The sequence below is a fragment of the Mytilus galloprovincialis genome, chromosome 1, assembly GCF_965363235.1.
Source record: "Mytilus galloprovincialis chromosome 1, xbMytGall1.hap1.1, whole genome shotgun sequence".
Lineage (NCBI taxonomy): Eukaryota > Metazoa > Mollusca > Bivalvia > Mytilida > Mytilidae > Mytilus > Mytilus galloprovincialis.
In genome coordinates this window covers 49,014,350-49,029,660 of record NC_134838.1, presented here as the reverse complement: position 1 = coordinate 49,029,660, position 15,311 = coordinate 49,014,350, and the positions used below count along the sequence as shown (strand labels likewise).

The following is a 15,311-nucleotide window of genomic DNA, read 5'->3' as shown; positions in this document are numbered from 1 at the left end:
AGAACATATATTGCACTCGCAAGCTCGTGCAATATAAAATTCTACTCGGGACAATATTCCCCAATATTCATGCAATAACCCTATAATATGTTATAATTTTTCAGTATCGCCCTCCAATCTTTGCAAATTTAGACATTCTAATCAAGTTTATTTAAAAAATAGTTAAATGAAAGAACGGAATTATTTTTTTGAACTAGCAATGTGGAAATTCAATAATATGGTTGATGAATTTAACAGTTATATATATTAAAAATTAATCGAATAAGAATTTAAGTGAAATGTTTGAAACGTTTGCTTGACAACAAGATAATGTAATATTTTTTCTTCTTTCTTTCTTTCTTTTGTTTGTTTGTTTGGTTGTTTGGTTGTTTTTTTTTTTTGGTTCAATGTCATGTTCCTCCGAAATAATGTATTCAATTATCATATAAAACCTGTACCTAGTAAACAAAAACATGATCTTCCTCCCACCAAGTTGAAGCCTTTGTTCATTGAAGGTCGTTCACACACCGATGATATATAACACTAAAAATACAAGGTCAAGGTTCAATAGAGTTTGATGCCATCGTTTGACAATTGTTCTGTCAATGAATCTGTCATATAACAAGCTTTGTTTTGACAATTTTGTTATAGTTTTAAATATCATAATTGCACTAACACGTGCAAAACTTGTTCAGTCCGAAAGTACAACTGTACCATACCAGCAATGCATTTTCACGGAAATTCCAAAATTCAACGATAAATTAATGGACAGAGTGAAATAATTGATTATTTTGGTTTTGTATACACATTTCATACGTACAAGGTAAGATCTCAGCGCTAAAGCAATCCTTAATAGTTCATGTTTTGGGTCTATGTGTACCGAGTTAGTTTGGAAAATATTTGAAAATGAAAATTAAGAAAAAATAAAAAAACAAACAGCGTATTTGCAAAACTAGCAAACATTAAATAATTTGTTATGATCCAGGAATATTTCAAATAATTCCCGCTTATATAGATATTAAAAATGTTGACCATTTAATTTTTGTCTTATATTCTATCAATTTTAGGATTTCAAATCTTCGAATGTTTTGAATAAATGTTCACTCTTAATATGTTTCATGGTTTCATAAGTTATAATTCAATCCGGTAGACTTTTATCGCCAATTTTAGCTTTAAATTCCTAGGCGAAATCTTACGTAAAAACTCCCCGGTGCATTACGTTTGCGTGCATTACCATTACATTTGCGCGCAAAAATCATTACGTTTGCGCGCAGCTTTTGATTACATTTGCGCGTATTCTTTTAACATGTAAACTCAGGTAAAATACAGGTAATAATACTTATTCATTTATTAATTTGTTCATTATTTACAAGTATCAGTACCCTTTCCGTTAGTCTAAGTCTCCAAAGTCAGGGAAAAAAAGAGATAAAGCCGCATGTTTTTTTCGTTTTTCAGATATATATTCCAACAAATAAAAGGTTTATGCAAAATTTAAGAAAATCTGTGACATAACCCATTTATAACGGAGTTTATAGATATAGGAAGATGTGGTGTGAGTGCCAATGAGACAACTCTCCATCCAAATAACAATTTAAAAAAGTAAACCATTATAGGTCAATGTACGGCCTTCAACACGGAGGCCTGATTTTAGAATTCAATATGAATAATACATAACTTGAACTTACAAACTATTTTCAAAATTAATAATTAATAATTGATAATCATATCCGTTTTGAAAATACAAAAAAAGTATAGTCATTTATAATTTAACATGATTTTTATTTATATTTTTACCTGAGATTACCTGTAAAATGAATGCGCGCAAATGTAATCAACAGCTGCGCGCAAACGTAAAACATTTTAATCCCAACATGCGCGCAAACGTAGTGCACCCAAACTCCCAGGACTATTAGCTGCCACGTCTTGCAGTGTATTTTTTAATTTTATGATAAGGTGGTATTGAAGTGTTCAATGTTGGACATAAAGAGTAAAATCACAAAAATACTAACTCCGACGGAAATTCAAAACGGAAAGTCCCTAATCAAATGGACAAATCAAAAGCTCAAACACATCAAACGAATGGTAACAACTGTCATATTCCTGACTTGGTACAGGCATTTCCTTATTATAGAGTTTTCTTTTCTCTTTTCCTTTTCTCTTATTTGATTTTTTTTCATTATAGTCCCGAGTGATTATTAGATTTAAGATGCATAATAACGCGTCTTAAGGTTTGAAATTCTGACAAAAATAATTTATTTTAATTACTTATTAATAATAATATTACTTGTTAAATGCTTTCCTATGTGAATAAAAGAGCGGCAAATTTATTCATTTTTAAAAAGAACTTCAACATAAAGTATGTTCTTATGAATTGTTTTTATTTTTATCCGAATTCTATAGTCGATTTTCATTAAGCTTTATACAGTGTATAGTAACGCTTTGAGCGTTTCCTGATGAAGATTAATCCAGAGAAGCGCTTTAGACGCATAAAATTTACAAAGTGTTGTTTTCGTTTTTTTAGAATCAGTTTTTTTTTTTTTTTTTTTTTTTATCTTGAACCAAAATAATCACTGTAAATCCCATTAGAAGTCACCCAACATGTCATCTAGTTTGTCATCTTCGCTAGCCAAGGGTAACGATCCACTGTGGAGAGGAATGAAGTTGCTCGTAACCCTTGGCTAGCGAAGATGCTAGTTTGTGTTTCTTCATATTATTGCAGTGTTTGTATTTACACGAGGAACACGATGGGTGTCATATGTGGCACATGTGGAACAGGATCTGCTTACATTTCGTAGGCACCTGAGATCACTCCTGGGGCTTAACATTTAGTGGAGTTCGTGTTGCTCAGTCTTTATTTTTATTTATTGTGTTTTGTATACTGTGGGTTTTCTTTTAGGCTGTTTCTTTTTTGCCATGGCGTTGTCAGTTTATTCTTGACTTTTCATTGTATATGTTCTATTTCGTGTCATGGCGTTGTCAGCTTATTCTTGACTTGTCAATGTATATGTTCCATTTCGTGCCATGGCGTTGTCAGTTTATTCTTGACTTTTCAATGTATATGTTCCATTTCGTGCCATGGCGTTGTCAGTTTATTCTTGATTTGTCAATGAATATGTTCCATTTCGTGCCATGGTGTTGTCAGTTTATTCTTGACTTGTCAATATATATGTTCCATTTCGTGCCATGGCGTTATAAGTTAATTCTAGACTTGTCAATGTATATGTTCCATTTCGTGCCATGGCGTTGTTAGTTAATTCTAGACTTGTCAATGTATATGTTCCATTTCGTGCCATGGCGTTGTCAGTTTATTCTTGACTTGTCAATGTATATGTTCCATTTCGTGCCATGGCGTTGTCAGTTTATTCTTGACTTGTCAATGTATATGTTCCATTTCGTGCCATGGCGTTGTCAGTTTATTCTTGACTTGTCAATGTATATGTTTCATTTCGTGCCATGGCGTTGTTAGTTAATTCTAGACTTGTCAATGTATATGTTCCATTTCGTGCCATGGAGTTGTAAGTTAATTCTTGACTTGTCAATGTATACGTTCCATTTCGTGCCATGGCGTTGTCAGTTAATTCTTGACTTGTCAATGTAAATGTTCCATTTCGTGCCATGGCGTTGTTAGTTAATTCTAGACTTATCAATGTATATGTTCCATTTCGTGCCATGGCGTTGTCAGTTTATTCTAATCTTGCCAATGTAGATGTTCCATTTCGTGTCATGGCGTTGTCAGTTTATTCTTGACTTATCAATGTATATGTTCCATTTCGTGCCATGGCGTTGTTAGTTAATTCTAGACTTATCAATTTGAATGTCCATTTTGGTATCTTTTGCCTCTCTTTTATCGTTGTACATCATCGGTACATCTAAAAAAAAGTTTATACAATTTTGAATCAACAAATTGTGGTTGGTTGTTGTCAATAGGGCTTTTCACGGTTAATTCGGCCATATTGGATAGGTGTCAGATTTTCATGATGGAGGTAAAGATGGTGTGAAAAATACGGGAAAACATCATTAAAACAGAACAGTTGCTTAGAAACATGCATACGATTTCCAATACTTTCATACCATTTCCACCTCTTTCCAAAAATTCGGCCCCCTATCCAATATGGCCGAACTAACCGTGAAGAGCCCTAATATATTTGTTTTTTTTATAGCTCAGGTCATTGTTGTTTTTGTTTGTTTGAATTGTATTTTATTTTGTCATGTCGGTGCCTTTTATCTGAATAAACGATATTTATTTTACTCACTTTTGAAGGCTGACCAGTGACCTTTTTACTTAAACCAGTAGCTGCTTAAATATTCCTCAGTTTGACTCTGTTTGGTTTGATTGTTTGGTAACTGTCTAATTGGCCACATCCTCCTGATTTTAAAATGAAGAATTTAGAAGATAGGTGTTAGGTGTTAGACATGCATTTCTTTGTTTTAATATCGGTTATTTCATGTTTTGAAAAATATATCTCAATTTAGCATCATATTTACGATAATCATCTTGGGATTTATCATTAAGATAAAAACAAAAAACCATATCAGTTTATTTGGTTTATTTGGTTTGATATTTATGGTACCTTTATTAAGCATTACAACACTATTAAATTATAGATTTTTTTTAAATTAAAAAAAAAATGGTACCCTTGGCCATGAATTGGAGTAGAAAGTAAACCCTGGTATCATCCAGAGACGTATACACTGTTTTTCAAGAGAATTGGCAACTAGGCGCTATCTTGTGATATCTCTCGACCCTCATGATTTCATTGAAAATGTTTTCAGCACAAATTAAAATCGTATTCACCCAAAAACCACCAGAAAAAAAATGAACTTATACCTTCAATACCCTATCATTACATCACTTAGATTTCCACGTTTTATAACATTATAAATAAACTAAAAACAAGAACTATCTTTAAAAAAGATATCCGACGTATTCAAATTTCAGTATATGTTTAAAACTATCATTTCGATAACCTTCAGAAGCACAAAGATGCCATTTAAATAACGTTTTCTCTGTTTGTGTTCAGTATTCTCGGTCCTCGTATCTTTCCGTTTACATTCACCAAAACCCCGCGGAAATCTCACATGCGTAGGCGCGTTCTAAAAGTCATGTACGTTCGTACAACAAACTTTACATTAAAAATTATATTTTTGTCCCGAATAAATAGCTGTCACGGATGCAAAGAGCTATTGGAGAAACAATTATTTTAATAAAACTATAAATCTTTGTAAGATCTAATTCAAATATTTATAGTTTTTCACTTGCTTTCCATCACGATATAATTAACGAGACGTTTTTTCAAACACAACCAAATCACCCAGCATGACAGCATTTTTTCCAATCACAGAAAGGATTTTCGAGCATGCGTATTCTGTTGCCATAGTTAAGCGTCCTTAAGTTCAAATATTGATGACTTGTGAGTTTGAATGTCCCTATTGGTGTCTTTATCCTCTCTTTTTGGTATTTTTCGTGTCCATTTTTTGGTATCGTTCGTGTCCCTCTGGTAACTTTAGTCTCTCTTTGGGATCTTTCCTGTCCCTTTGATTTCTTTTTCATGTCCCTTTTTTGTATCGTTCGTGTCCCTTTTTGTAATCTTTCGTTTCTCTTTGGTATCTTTCGTGTCCCCTTTTGGTATCTTTCGTGTCTCTCTCGTATCTTTAGCCTCTCTCTGATATATTTCGTGTCTCTTTGGTATATTTCGTGTCTCTTTGGTATCTGCATCTTCTTGCTAGTATTTTTTTTTTATCTTGTTAAAGCTGTTGATTGTTCAACCGAATTGTCATTGAACATACCACAAAGTGAATAAAAAAAACTATAAAAGGCGTCTTATTCAAATGTGAAATTATGTATAAACCAACAAGTTTATCATTAATATACTTATTTTTGATTTATTTTAGAGAATGCACCGGGTTGAGATGGCACGAGTACCTCTGCATAAATACAGGTAATTAGGGTTTTCAAAGTTTTCAAAAACCGCATTCGTCCCGCGCTGGATGCTACACAGCCAACGAGCTTATTGGTCATATTGTATCCTATGATTATTAACTTTCATGCAACCGAATCATTCAGCCAGATATGATGCAAAACCGGTTGTATATAATTGTTAAATAAAGTTAACTGGTAATATAATGGAAAACTGTCTACAATGAAAAAGAGGGGATGATCCGTTTTCTTTAAGACTTTTCATTTTAGGTCTTTCTAAAAACAAAAATTTAATATATAACAAAAATTAACGAGAGACCAATTCGGTACAAGTATTTTATTAGACTGTATAATCATAATATAATCTAATGTTTGTCATTGTTTATGGATATCCCCTTTTTGAATTTACCTTGGAGTTACTGATATCTTTGTTATACTTTTTAACTAAATTTGGAAATAGGGAAACAAAATCGATTGACAAACACTGTTGTGAGTCTTGTCTTTTACTGGTAAAGTCTTTAAATTTTGTCTTATGTAGTCCTACGATGGTCGCCTACGTAGGCCATGCATTTACCTTAGGGGACGACCATTTGGTATTCTGGGGGGGGGGGGGGCAGGAGGATTTGTTTTTGATCGGTTATTTATTTTTGTAAACTAAGAGGACAGATTATTCATTTTCTGCACTATTGAAGCAAGATTTTTCATTTTCATTAAAGCAAGGGACTGATTATTCATTTTCACAACTAAATTTATGATATTTGAAAACATGCAATTTTTAAATGATTTGTTTATTATAAATAATACATGTATAGCCAAGTCATTTTAATCAGAATTAATAATCATCCTCTGCAGAAATGAATCTTTTATATTCCCAACTGCATATACATGTATTGCATACATACACAGTATTATAGTTTTGTTGTAACTAGCCTCTTTTAAAAGTATCATGACAAACATATTTCGCCGAGCGGAGCGAGGAAAAATTTTTTTTTGAAGGGTTTTGGAGCCACTGAAGGCCAAAGAAGCTATAGAATAAATGATGCAAAATCATGCTTTCCGGGTGTTCCCGAGATCCTTTCTTAATCTGAAAATGCATGTTTTGTTTTAATAATTTTTTGACAATATTGGTCTCAAAGCAAAATGTATAAATTCAGTGTAAGACTTTTAAAAGTTTCTAGGGACAACATCAAAAGACTAATGTGCATGATAAAGCAAAAATGGAATTCACATAGTTAAGTCTGTGGCTGCTGTTTTTTCAAGTTTTAAAACTCATTAAGTCAATAACAAAACTAATAGATTACAAAAGGAATGCAACACTAACAGAATACAGAAGGGCAATCAATGAACAAAAAACAAATAGATAAGAAACATTAATCCCAAAAAATCAAGTCTACGTCTGTGGGAAAACAGAACTTGCTTCTTGCAAGGCGCTCGCTGTGAACACAATTTGATATGGAGACAAGCGTTTGGTTTTGAAATTTCCTACAGGAGGCATTTGTCTCAATGTAGTTACGGCCCTGTTAAAATAAAAGTGAGGTAAGGTTTTCTGAGACAATATACCTCAAGTTAAATGAAACCAATTTTCAGACATTTCAAGTATATTTAAATAATATTTATACTTTTATGATTAAAAAATTGGGAAGTGATTCCAGATTTTTTTGGGGAAAAAAGTTGAATTTATGAAGAATCTAGTGCCATCTCATACTTTCGATTAGACCTGCTGAGTTATTTATTTTCAGTACATTGCAAGTCAGGTAATTTATTTTCAAACTACCACAGAACAAACCATTCATTTTTGAGATTATCAAGGCTGAGTTATTTATTTTCAAAATCCTCCTGCCCCCCTTCCAGAATATCAAATGGTCGTCCCCTTAGATGCTGTTGCCTCTAACATTTCGATTTAATGGTGTTTTTTATAACGTCTTTATTGTCGATATTGCAGTAGATGTGTAGACTAGTGTCAGTCGTAATAACGTCGATTTGAACAAATATAACCAGTGAAACATTTGGGTAAACATTTGACGAAGTAAAACTACGATCAACTACAATTAACTCAAACAGCCAATGAAGGAGTGTATATCGAAACATATTTTGTCTTCCATTTAATTAAAAATAGAACATGAATAAAAGCAAGTACGTAATAAATTGTATTTTGTGTTTTGTAAACCAACTTATTTTCTCGAGAAATTTATTTTTCGCGATTTTCGCGAGTAGAAAAATAATGCGAATATAAATCGTGGCGAATGTGTAAAACTCGGATCTTTCCTCTTTAAACTACATCCATTAAATTAGAAAATCGCGAAATTGAATAGCCGCGAAGAAGACTAAAAAGGACAAAAACGCGAAATTTAGTATCCGCGAAAATAAGTTGTTTTACAGCAGTATTCCTGGTACGCATTATTTATTATCACGTGATGATTGTTTATCTTTTATGAGTTTTAGGTCAAAACATAAACTGATAGTTCTGTTCACCATTGTAAATCCGGTTGCTGGGTTGCTGCTATGGTACTTAAGACTACGATTACTGCGAAAATGCTCAAATAGAACTGAATTATTGAGAGTAGAGAGACAAATGTCAACTTTAAGCTTTTTCGGAACGATAACTACATTTTTTATGATGACTCTGATGTGTCTCTTCCTGACTATAACTGTAAGAGCAGACCACAAAAGTCGCGTACCAAATCAACAACAACCATTATTTACTCCGAGCGTACAGATGAGTGAAAGGATGCAAGCTCATTTCGAAAGTTTAACTCCTGTACGTGTGACGAAAACTAAAACCGAAAGTGTTCCACTGAAATTGGAAGCCGATGGCGATATGCATAATATATTAGAAGGAAAGACATGCGGACTTAATATTACTAGTATTTTAGACCGTTGGTGTGAATTTAGACACAACACATCTACATTTTCCGTTCCATAGACATAATTTGTTTCTAGTTAGTTGTAAAAAAAAAGATATTTTGTAGAAAGAAGTATTTGTCTAGCAATTACGATAAGTGTATTTGTTTTATTTATGATGACTTATTTTTCCTGATTGCGTCTTTCTATTTCTAGAACAGAAAAGCATATTGATATGCAAATAGGTCTATAATCTTATGAATATACTTCGAAAACACTACCAAAATGCGTTACAGGAGGCTTGGTCAATATGCGCAATTCTTTTCAGATACACTGCAAAAATGATGTTTAGATCCTAAACACATTTCTAAGCACATCTTTTGTGCACTTTTTTTTTACATCTTTAGATCTAAACGTGTCTCAGTACAATGTGTTAAGGATTGTGTTTATAATCGTGTTTAGCTTAGAAAAATGAGTTTAATTTCTATACACTTTCATTTTTAAACGTGTTTACATTCACGTCATGTTTAAATATTAAGTGCTTACTGAAGAATGTGTTTATAAATTAAACACAATCCTAAACACGTTTAGATCTAAACATATATCACAAGTGTTTAAATTCCGAGCACGCTTTTTAGAGTGTAGGTGGTTAATAGCAAAATGTTGCTTTATTACTTTGTCCATAACCGTGTCCATAACAGTGTCCATATCGTGAACTTGAATGTAAAAGATGGTTCAGTTCTAGTACTGAGACACTTTCACTTGTCGTTCGATTTTCGGGTTACCATAACCATTTTGTGATATTCAGAGAGAGAAATCACAATTTCGCCAAATGAAATTGTTAGGGAAAATTAATTTCGTTTTATGACATACACCTTTTTGTACATTGTATTTTCTGATCATTTGAACTTTAAGATAGCACACTTGAATTGCCAAGATCAGTAACTATTTTAAAATAGTAACATGTACAATAGCATTGCAATGAAATATCTTGGACACTAGTTATAAGAATTAAAGCATATGGTCATGTGTCCACTTTTAGAGCCATTTCAACAAAATGCATTGACTGTGTAGGTAAAGGAAATATCATGGGTAAGCTTGCTTGTTAGCTGAACCGTAGGTCAGGTATACTACCCTCCTCGAAGTAGGTTAGTCCTATAGACAGATTTATTGGATTTCTGTCGGACTAGTCTGCTCTTAAAGGAGGATAGTATACCTAACTAAATAATGACTTCACGGTTCAAGCAAGCAAGCTGACGTATTACCTTTACACACTCAATGCATTTTGCTGTAATGAAAAGTAAAATTACAAAAATACTGAACTCCGAGGAAAATTTAAAACGGAAAGTACCTAATCAAATGGCAAAATCAAATGATAAAACATATCAAACGAATGGACAACAACTGTCATATTCCTGACTTGGTACAAGCATTATATCGACCTCATGAATGCATTTTATTGTTGTTGCTCGTCTTTTTAGTTTTTAAGTTTTTCGCAGGTTTTCAGCGATGATCGCATGTTCTACAACGCCACATTCTTCAAACAATAACAATTTAAAAAAAAAACTATACCAGAAAACCATTGACGAGTTTGCTTACATTCATAACATTTTGTTGAGGCAAACTAACTATTTCATTTATAAAGAAGCATTACCCTAGAACAGTACAAATGATCCCACCAAAATTCCAAAATGATTTGTGTTATGTGGTAATAAGCATTGTGTATAAGTTTCATAACATTTTGTTGAGGCAAACTAAAGTTAGATAACTGAAACGAAAATTCAGCAATATTTATGTTACTGAAGGGGCATAACTAAAGAACAGTAAAAGTGATGCCACACAGTTTCGAACTTGATCTGAATTATGTGGTAATAAGCATTGTGTATAAGTTTCATAACATTTGGTTGAGGCAAACTAAAGTTAGAGAACGGAAACCAACTTTGGGACGTACTAGCGGACGGATGAACAATTGTAAAACTTGACGCAATCGCACATAGCCGTGACATCAACTGAGAAACATACACCTCTATAACAAAGAACCAACCGTACATCATAATCCAAACGATTTTAGAACTCAAAGTTCCATCAAAGAACAGTATATTCAAGAGAACAACAGAATTTAATTGCAACAATAAACTTTACCGTAAAACCTTTGGCATGCCTATATAAATATATATGGATTGATCAGCAGCATCTGCGTTAGCTGTGGTTCATATGTGTTTTCCGTTTCTCGTTTTTTTATGTAGATTAGACCGTTAGTTTTCCCGTTTGAATGGTTTTACATTAGTAATTTTTGGGGGCCCTTTATAGCTTGCTGTTCGGTGTGAGCCAAGGCTCCGTGTTGAAGACCGTACCTTGACCTATAATGGTTTACTTTTATAAATTGTGACTTGCATGGAGAGATGTCTCATTGGCACTCATACCACACCTTGCTATATCTACTTACAATGTTTGTTGTTCTTGAAAACATTTTACAACACTTACGACAAAGATACAAAATGATAATGACTTCCAGATTTATGATGGCTGGATTATATATTCCAGACATGTAGAGGAAATACACGAGCTATATAACTGTGTACCGCACATGAAGTACACCTACGTATTTTCCCGTAAAGAAACAATATTCCCAGACACTGTCATATACAAAGGAGAAAGATTTTTAACCGAAGGCATACTAGACATTAAAACCTATATCAAACCAACTGACACATTTCAGTTTCTGCTCAGACACAGCTCAAACCCAGAGAGTGTTTTCAGTGGATTTATCAAGGGTGAAGTATTGAGGTAATGGAAATTGAAGTTTTTAAAAATACGCCTAATTAAACAAGGATATAAAATATCTGAAATCAACGAAATTGTTTATCAAACTCAAAATATAGAAAGGGAAAATTTGCTTTTTCACCGCCAAACGAAACGAGAGCAACCACTTGTTGTAATGTTAACACAATTCGACCCATATATACAGAAACCGTTAGTTACTATATATAACATATGATAATGAAACACAGAAATCTTATTTCACAATACCCTGACTGCGTGAACATGTTTATTCATCAGTCCATTATAGCTTATTAAAGACATAAAAACTTACAAGAACTATAATTATCGAAGCATTAGCTATTATAATCAGATCGACTTTTCACAATACAATACGATTTTGCGAAAAAAATCAACTTCTATTTTTATCTTACGACAACCGGTGTATGGTCCAATGTAACATACGAAGTAAAACAACAGGCATATATATACAACTTATTGAGTCGACAACTGATCAGTGGCGGATCTAGAAATTTTCATAAGTGAGGGCCCACTGACTGCCTAAGAGGGGGACCGCTCCAGTCACGCTTCAGTGATTCCCTATATAAGCAACCAAATTTGTTTCCCAAAAAGGTGGTGCCCGGTCCCCTGGGCCTCTCTAAATCCGCCTTTGCTGATGAAGCCAGACTCCCCAAAACGTGACAGAAGCACCGGGCGTTACATTTTTTATCATGAGTTAGCTCAGATGCGTCAATTGAAAGCGTTAAGTTAGCTCGGATGTGTTTATTTAAAACATTGTAAGCAGTAGCTTCAAATTCAGTCGTTGTTCATCTTGGTAAGTAAGCAGTAGCTTCTAATTTAGTCGTTGTTCATCTTTGTAAGTAAGCAGCAGCTTCCAGTGCAGTCGTTGTTCATTGTGGTAAGTAATCAAAACGTCCAGTACAGTCGTTGTTCATCTTTGTAAATAATCAGAACTTCCAGTTCAGTCATTGTTCATCTTGGTAAGTAATCAGCAGCTTCCAGTGCAGTCGTTGTTCGTCTTAGTAAGTAAGCAGCAACTTCAAATTCAGTTGTTGTTCGTCTTAGTAAGTAGCTACTTCCAATTCAGTTGTTGTTCGTCTTAGTAATTAAGCGACAGCTACCAATTCACTCGTCGTTCATCTTGGTAAGTAAGCAGTAGCTTCCAATTCAGTCGTTATTCATCATGGTAAGTAACCATTAGCTTCTTATTCAGTCTGTGTTTATCTGGTTAGTAAGCAGTAGCTTCCAGTTCAGTCGTTGTTCATTTTGGTAAGTGAACAGAAGCTTCAAGTTCAGTTGTTGTTCATCTTGGTAAGTGAGCAGAAGCTTCAAGTTCAGGTGTTGTTTATCATGGTAAGTGCACAGAAGCTTCCAATTCAGTCGTTGTTTATCTTGGTAAGTAAGCAGCAGCTTCAAGTTCAGATGTTGTTTATCATGGTAAGTGCGCAGAAGCTTCCAGTTCAGTCGTTGTTCATCTTGATAAGTAAGCAGCAGCTTTCAGTTCAGTCGTTGTTCGTCTTAGTAAGTAAGCAGCAACTTCAAGTACAGTTGTTGTTCATCTTGGTAAGTAAGCAGAAGCTTCCAATTTAATCGTTTTTCGTCTTGGTAAGTAAACAGAAGCTTCCGGTTCAGTCGTTGTTCGTCTTGATAAGTAAACAGAAGCTTCCAGTTCAGTCGTTGTTCATCTTGGTAAGTGATCAGAAGCTTCCAATTTAATCGTTTTTCGTCTTGGTAAGTAAGCAGAAGCTTCCAATTTAGTCGTTTTTCGTCTTAGTATGTAAGCAGCAACTTTAAGTTAAGTCGTTGTTCATCTTGGTAAGTAATCAGCAGCTTCCAATTCAGTCATTGTTCTTCCTGGTAAATAATCAGCAGCTTCCAATTCAGTCGTTGTTCATCTTGGTAAATAATCAGTAGCTTCTTATTCAGTCTGTGTTGATCTCAGTAAGTAATCAGCAGCTTCCAATTCAGTCGTTGTTCATCTTGGTAAATAATCAGTAGCTTCTTATTCAGTCTGTGTTGATCTCAGTAAGTAATCGCAGCTTCCAATTCAGTCGTTGTTCATCTTGGTAAATAATCAGCAGCTTCTTATTCAGTCTGTGTTTATCTTAGTTAGTAACCAGCAGCTTCCAATTCAGTCGTTGTTCATCTTGGTAAATAATCAGCAGCTTCTTATTCAGTCTGTGTTTATCTCACTAAGTAATCAGCAGCTTCCAATTCATTCGTTGTTCATCTTGGTAAATAATCAGCAGCTTTTTATTCAGTCGCTGTTTATCTCACTAAGTAATCAGCAGCTTCCAATTCAGTCGTTGTTCATCTTTGTAAATAATCAGCAGCTTCTTATTCAGTCGTTGTTCATCTTGATTAGTAAGCAGAAACTTCCTTTTCAGTAACTCTACTTTCACATCTTCCGTACTTTGCAATTTGAGATATGAAAGTACTATCGTAGTTTTGAATATTTAGGTATACACATGTATATTTAAACATCTAATAGTTGTCAATGGACGTTAATACGTAGTATTTGCGTCAAACAACGACAAAAGTTTTGGCTGCTTTGAAAGCTAGTGAAAATTAGATTATTTGATTTGATATTGTTGTATAGTATATTCGAATTATCAGTCTCATAATATTTCTACTAGGCTTTTTTTGTAGATTTATAATTTATGTGACTTCAAAGAACTGACATTTGTCAACACGACTGTGATATAAACTTAAGGGGAAAGTTTATGGAATCAAAATTAAAATATCTGATCATAAATTTGACTTCCTATCAAAATGGAAGAGCTATGTTAAAAGACATTCCTTGACCCCTGGAACTGCAAAAATAGTAAAGTTAGCTAGAGCGTTTCAAAAGTATGTCAAATATATTGATAAATAAACAGATTGGATTGAATGATTTCATATTTTTCAGGTCGGGACCTTTTATAGCCGACCATATATACGATATGGTTTTTTCTCATTGTTGAAGGCCTTGCGGTTGCCGATAATTGCTTACGTCCACTTTATTTTAACTTCGGTGGGTAGTTGTCTAATAGGCAATCATACCACTTCTCCTTATTCTCATAAAACAGGGAAATCACAACTGTCAACGGAGATGTATTGATCTTAAAATACGCAAGCTCTGTGTTGTCTTAACATATACTTCAGTCTAGATCTCTTATACTAGGTATACGGGAGATGTAGAAAAATCGGAGAGTATCCCTTTTTCGTAAAGTTAACTTTTTACAAGTTCTGTATTGACCCTCGTAGTAGTTTTATTTGCAAGTTAAAGCACTAGTATGAAGCAGGTAGACCTGTGCCTATTATGTACGATTGGAGAGGTGTTTAAGCGGCATATAGTATCCAAGAATTGATAATGATTGTTCCGTAGTGATGATTATGTACACGGGGATGGACCAATTCTATTGACGACAAGCAACTACATAAAATTTCATCAATGTAGTATGGTGTTCACGGGACGATCTAAGGTAGCACAATACAAAGACTTTTCAATCAAACAACTTTAAACTAATGCAATTCATTTCATCCTTCTTTATATTTTATAAATGAGGTACCAAAAGAAAGAAGAAAGATTAATCTTTAAAATTGTGATAATTTCATCATGACATAATTATTACATAATTAATTATTTTGTAATTAGTTGCTATATTGTGATGTCCACACTTGAATGAATTTAGCATCTTTGTGCTTCATAGCATCCCAGAATATTTTATAGATTCTTGTACAACACAGCTTGACCTCCAAAACCTTGTCTCAGATTTCCAAAAATCAAACATATAAACATATATCTGACCAC

The 15,311-nt window shown here is 33.7% G+C and overlaps 1 long non-coding RNA gene across 1 annotated transcript; it reads left to right on the top strand.

The window, feature by feature from the left end:
- The first annotated feature begins 626 nt into the window (after positions 1-626).
- Positions 627-8,871, top strand: LOC143076897 (uncharacterized). The gene is made up of 3 exons (XR_012978831.1): positions 627-802; positions 5,872-5,918; positions 8,339-8,871. It is a non-coding gene; the product is annotated as an uncharacterized LOC143076897 (long non-coding RNA).
- Positions 8,872-15,311: the final 6,440 nt, after the last annotated feature.